Source organism: Dermacentor variabilis, chromosome 2, assembly GCF_050947875.1.
Source record: "Dermacentor variabilis isolate Ectoservices chromosome 2, ASM5094787v1, whole genome shotgun sequence".
NCBI lineage: Eukaryota > Metazoa > Arthropoda > Arachnida > Ixodida > Ixodidae > Dermacentor > Dermacentor variabilis.
The window spans coordinates 109299280-109305889 of NC_134569.1; the positions used below are offsets into that span (position 1 = coordinate 109299280).

Below are 6610 nucleotides of genomic sequence, written 5' to 3' on the forward strand. Positions count from 1 at the left end.
GATAGGTCGCAGATCTATGGCCGTTGACTAGCTTCGGATTCGTCTTTCAGCTTTACAATTAAGTCATTGACCAAGTGAGGCTTCCGAACGAAAAGCAACGTTTTTACGACTTTATTAGCAGCACTCGCATGTGGCCGCTGACCGCCCAGAAGATTGTGTAGGTTAAAATATAGTAGCAACTTGAAGGCGAATACACAGGATACGTATGGTCGTATGTTCTCGCAGCCGTACCTTAGGTAGCGTCAAGATAGTTGTGTCAAAACGATGCTATCAATACGGCAGGATCAGTGCTTGGGTTTCAGCACTTTAGAATAGCTGTTATTTGAATTGTTCTGGAACGATCATGCACATTAGAAAGTATTGGACATGAATTGTTATGAAACCAACTTGCTATGTCAAATGAGCTTAAAGAAGGTACATAATAAGCCAACAAAGACACCACGGACACAGAGGAAATTACTCGTACTTAGTAACTGAATTAAACAAATGAGAAATTAATGAAAATTAAGATGGAGGAAAAATAAGCAACTGGCCGCAGGTGGGATACGAATCCACATCTTCGCATTACGCGTGCGATGCTCTTACCAATTGAGCTACCGCGGCGCCGTTCTCCCTTCTACTCTCTGGGGTATTTATGTTTTACTACTAGAACTAACCCTAGGAACTAACCCTGGGATATAACCCCACTCACAAACATTGGTGACGGATGTGGAACCTCCTTTCTACCGCAAGCGTCACGAGCACGTAATTCATTTCAAATAAAATAAAATAAAATAAAATTTATTTCAACATACAACTGATGTTTGATTCGACGTTGGATGCTGGACCGTGGACAAAACGCTAGCAAAGCTTCATGTAGTCCATGACCTCGTTTTACAGGCAGCAACAAAACAACGAAGAATGAACACAGTTCAACACAAGAAAATAGAAAAAATCTGATTTCCACACTAATAACTATGAAACTATATTCATGATGACTACGAGGAACTATTAGAAAAATGTAAAGTGTACATGATGAGTAATCCTCATAAATATAGCTAGCCATCAGTACATCACAATATAACTCTTGAACTAATCAGGAAAACGCAGCACTGTATAGGTATAAATTTTATAGGACACAATATATGGAATATTTCATACAGCAGCATATACAGAAGGACATGATACGCGCAGTACAAGAAAAGTCATACAGAAAATACACCTTATCACAGAACCTTCAAGCGTCTATTGGGGGTGAGCTTTACCACTGGAAAAGCTGGCGTTACCGTCGGCGTGACGTGGCATGAGGGATAACGTGGACACAGCGGCCGCGTCGACTGCTTCGGAAGCACCGAAGCGAGCTGAAAACGAAAGTTTAAAGTCCCACCTGCGCTGCGCTTCTGATTAAGTGGTGAGGCTTTCCCGCCTTGGGTGTCTGCTTGACAACATTTGAAATTACTATAATAGGTAGTGGCTGCCTTTGGAGGCGTGCAGCATGGTAGGCTACTGCTCGGTGCCGCAGTGCCAGACGTACGCAACGGAGCCCGGTGTCAGCCTTATTCACACGTAGCCGCAGGACAAGAAGCTCCGTGAAGCTTGAATCGCGAAACTTAGAAACGGCAAACAGCCATCGGCTACAACTCGGGTATGCAGCAAGCACTGACGCGAGAAAGATTTCTGCTATACGGCGCCGGGACTGCGATGTTCGGTGAGTAGTAGAAAACGCGCACTAAGACGTTCGTCCGTGCTCCCTGCCCGGCTAATGTCACAACGGTTTGGTCTATGAATTTGGTGATGCTAGACACTGGCAAGTTCACTGGAATGGAAAGGGAGTGGTAAGAAGTGCATTGAATGAAGGCATGACATATGGTCGTGTTTGTGTTATGAATTAACGCACTGGATTACGAAAAAGAAGCAGGGCGAAATCGCCCGCTGACTGCATACAGTGCGACGTAACTTTAGAAATAATATTGAAACGTCCAAGAATTTGGAACAAAATAAAATATTGAATCCTCGATCGCGACGACACATCACAGTCGCTGTAGGCGTCGAAGTTCCTTGTTAAAACGAAATTGTGTAACAACGCAACAATGGTTGCTTGTGGAATGTTAAATGCTCATATGCTGCGGCCTAAAGTTGACAGCACGGTGCGAAAACACTCTCAGTAAAAGCAAAACATTGTGCGCGGACATGCATGTAGACGCGCAGTCGGTCGCCGCAAACTCGTGTGATCGCTGCATGCCTTGAGGCTTGGTTCTGTTATGCGCCATTTCGTTATACAGACTGCCTACTGTAAGTACATATTTCACATAGTTCGCGCTCACCGTTGCCGACTTTTCAGGGAAGACGCCGGTTCGGGAGACTCTATCGCGGCGACCCCGCGCAGTGGCTTTCACTGTACGCATTTGGTAAAGAGATAGCGTCTGTAAACGATTCTGTGCTTTCAGTCTGCCCAAGGTTATTATTTCGACAGTAATAAAGTTCCCTCGTTTTGAGAGTACTTAGAGAAATGTACAGGAGGGCTGCCGCGTGGCGTTTTTATTAGGCGCCGTAAGCCAAACCTATGAGGAGTGCGCCGCGTGATACCCCATACTACGCAACAGAGGCGCTTACGACAGATGGCGACTCCGTAAGACCTCGCCCCCAATATGCACGTTTGCGGGTAAATACCTTTCTTCTAGAACAGAAATAAGCACTATGTTATCTTTACCTTGTTTAAATGGTAGGGTAGTCGAAAACCTAGCATTTGATATGCATAATTTGTTCAAGACCTCGGTAATTCCCATATTTCAGAGCTCCTTGTATTGAGCGTCTTATGTTTTGGTATTAAGTTAGAAATCAGTTTTAGGAAGTCGTTGTTTCTTTAATACCGGTCATATAACTCCGCGTCAACATATTTTTGTAAATGTTAAGCATGGATAAGAAATTGAGTTTTTAAAATAAAGGACTAGTATGCGTTAAGTAAGGAACACCTAGGATACAACGTAGGACCTTCTTTCTGTATTCTATGCAGTACACTATATAGTGCCCTGCCCTAGACAAGATGACAACAGTTTATATATGATAAGAAGAGTGATTTTTACAATCTAAGTTTAATACTTTCTGGAAGGAAAAAGGTAACTTACAAAGTATTCCACTCACTCGAAAGAGCTTAGCCATTACCCTTGCCACGTTTGCATTCCACGACAAATGTTGCTCTAATAAAGCGCGACGACATTTAAGGGGAGGAACAATATTCAAAATGGAGTTATTAGGCTGTAGAGGGTAAAAGCATCAACATTTCAATATTTTTCGCCCTAAAGTACCTCATTTGTTTCATTGACATTTATTGTTAACGAGTTCGCAATACTCCAAATGATAATTTTGACTGCACCTCGTTGGCTTTAATCATGACATCTTCAGCATTTTTTTGCAGTTACAAGAATTTTAATGTCGTCTGCATATGGCGATAAATATTGCCTCGTTATCAATATTCACTAAGTGGGCGACACAACTGGTCAATAAACCCACAAGAGGCCCAATAATAATAATCTAATAAGGTAATAATAATAACCTAATAACTTCACATCACTACTACCGGACCTCACCACGGGGTACGCACCACAGATACAATATTTTTTACGACTGGGATGACGCTAAGCGGTTGCTCTGGAAGATGCAGAAGCTCCACAAAGAGGATTGAGATGTGCAGCTAATTAACAGCGTCTACACCAAGCAGCGAGAGTGTGGAACATAGTTAGTGCTCTTACTAAAGTGTCGCCGACATCCTTTGCGCACTCTTTATTTTGCGGACTGCATGAAGCTGCTGTCGCTGAGAAATTTTACGCTTTGCTAGTTCGACAACATGCTGTGAAAACTAATAAGAATCATTAAGTCAGGCTCAAATGACAGTATAGAAAGGGCTCAAGTCAGATTTGCTGGTTATGCTGAAAAAGTTTCAATTAGGGGACCTTATGCGCGCCATTGAACACATCACTACAAATAATGGCACCTTGCCTCGACAGTGTGTGTCTCACCAAATTTTGTGACTCGGAACGCAAGAGCTTCGTTAAAGCTACACAATGATGTCTGATGAAGCTAACAGGTGCCCACATCGGCGACGTTGTACACAATAATGCCTCGTCCGCAGTTTGGAAAAAGCACTATGGTGCTAGATTAGTTTAGACCAGTCAGCCATAATTGTCTTCCCAATGTAACGGAAAATATTATCGAAGAACCACTAGACCAGTGAAATAACATATAATTCTCTACCTCAATATACTTGTTTTCGTTTAGGGCATGGTACCATGAACGGCTTGGACGATCTAGGTACCTCTGTTGAACATGCTGGAACAAGAATAAATGTTACAGTTACTATATTTCTGGACAAAAACGGGCGTACGATGCGGGTTAGTATTAGTATCAATATTAATAGGCGCTTGACTTGCCATAGCCGCAAAACTTGCAAACTCTGCAAAGAAAACGCTAGGGTATCTTTAAGTGCGTTAGCGTTGGCCCTGAAGCAGGAAAAACCTAAACTTTTATGCAGTCTGTACCAGCTAAGTTAGCCAGAGTTAAAAAATATCGAAGCGCCACGTGGCTAAACAGAACAAAGGTAATGTTGTTTGCCGTCGCTTGGAGATACTAAAACTATTTTTGTCGTACCGCCTAATTAGATAATTAGTCCTAATTAATTATTCACCTTCTCAAATATTATAAGTACATGAAAAGTGGCAAAGAGAAAATTGTAGAGCGACATGACGAACTCGCGATACAGATTTCTGTTGCTCTATACGTGCTACATAAAAGTGTTTGTCCGAGCGTGCAAGAAGCCCGCAAAAGCCCGCAACATTTCCGCGCGACTGGCCGCTCGAAACACTTTGCATGTATTAACGCGGCAGCTTTAAGCGCCCCCGTGTCGCGGAAATGCCGGCGTCGGCGTCTAGCGTCGGACGCCCTTTCGGCAAAATGATTCCCGAACCACCAATGCCCAGGCCCTCTATGTGGCGCAAGGAAGCAACTGAACTAATTGAATTTCTCAAGCTAAAATACGTAAAAAATCGTAAAGTACGACTTACGCACAACCTATAGTCATGACAGCGTCGGTTGTAATTTGACTATGAGAGAAAACATAATTCTGTTGCGCGAAAACTCAAAGAAACTTCTTTTCCAGCGTTTATACCATCCATAGACCAGCCACGGCGTCCGCCATTTGCGCGCGCCAGCGCGTGAGTATCTTGGAGGCCACGGAGCGGCGCGCCCGGTTCCTTGCAACAGCATCATCCAGATGGCACCCGCCTCCGCCGTATCGCGGGCCACGCAAGGGACCGCGTTTCTACCAGTAAGCCCTCCTTCGCGCATAGCGTTCGCCGGCAGCGTTTCCCGGTAAACATTGCGGTTACATACGCTCCAGCTGCCGGAAAGCGGGAGAAGCAGTTAGGGATCATTGAATGCTATCGTGTTCCTCTCTTAAAGACGAAGCTTAAGCGTCCTCCAAATTTTCGTGCGCTTCTTTCCCGCTCGAAAAAGCGCTCTTATGGGGCACGCATTGAGGAACAGCAAGCTGCATCGGGAGTTTTTCATGCCGCTCTACAATTTTTTCATTGACACTTTTCTTCTAATTATACCATATGAGAAATTTGTTAATTAATGTACTAGTTATGTAATTAGGCGGAATGAAAAAAATATAGTTTGGGTATTTCCAAGCGATGGCAAATAATATTAAGTTTGTTCTGTCCAGCTAAGTCGCATTTGCATATCTTTAAGCTCTGGCTGAATTTATCTGGGACGACCTGTATAATTAATAAGCATTCATCATAAAAATGTTTCACGAGCGATTTTTATTTTGAGAAATAATGTGCTCTAGTGAGATTTACAACGAATATTCTCGAATTTATCAGCGTGAAATCCGTTCCTTAGCCAACAAATTAAAGGGTCCCTTTGGTTAGGACGGCTGAAGGGAGCTTTCAGAATGCACTTGCTTACTCCATGCGCCCTTTGCGGTGAGGAAACATTAACGGCTCCATACAAAAGGTTACAAAGGGGTCTAAGGAAAAAAAATGTATCCGAATTTGACCATAAGAGCCAGAATTACATAATGCGTGTGTTTTTCTTTATATTAAAGCGAATTCGCTAAGGGCTACTTTCCCCACTTCCATGCCCGCGTGTTGAAAAAAAAATAAAAAATCCCGGAGATAGTGGAATGCCGAGCCGACCCACGGCGGAGGTGACAGAGGCGTTAAGCACTCGCCATACGTGGCCCGATCCCGAAGATAGCGCACTGCCGGGTCGATTACCCGCCGTGGTTGCTCAGTGGCTATGGTGTTGGGCTGCTGAGCACGAGGTCGCGGGATCGAATCCCGGCCATGGCGGCCGCATTTCGATGGGGGCGAAATGCGAAAATACCCGTGTGCTTAGATTTAGGTGCACGTTAAAGAACCCCAGGTGGTCAAAATTTCCGGAGTCCTCCACTACGGCGTGCCTCATAATCAGAAAGTGGTTTTGGCACGTACAACCCCAAATATTATTATGCCGGGTCGATCGTGTCGGAGGTGTAGTTCGCCATTAAGAGGCCCACATACACAGCTTCGCTGGTAATCCTTCTTCATAGAGAAGAAGGGCACTGAGTTTTTTATACTGAGTAAGTTGGTGG

General features: G+C 44.0%; 1 non-coding gene across 1 annotated transcript; it reads right to left on the reverse strand.

Moving 5' to 3' along the window:
- Positions 1-530: 530 nt before the first annotated feature.
- TRNAT-CGU (transfer RNA threonine (anticodon CGU)) lies at positions 531-603 on the reverse strand. The gene has a single exon. It is a non-coding gene; the product is annotated as a tRNA-Thr (tRNA).
- Positions 604-6610: the final 6007 nt, after the last annotated feature.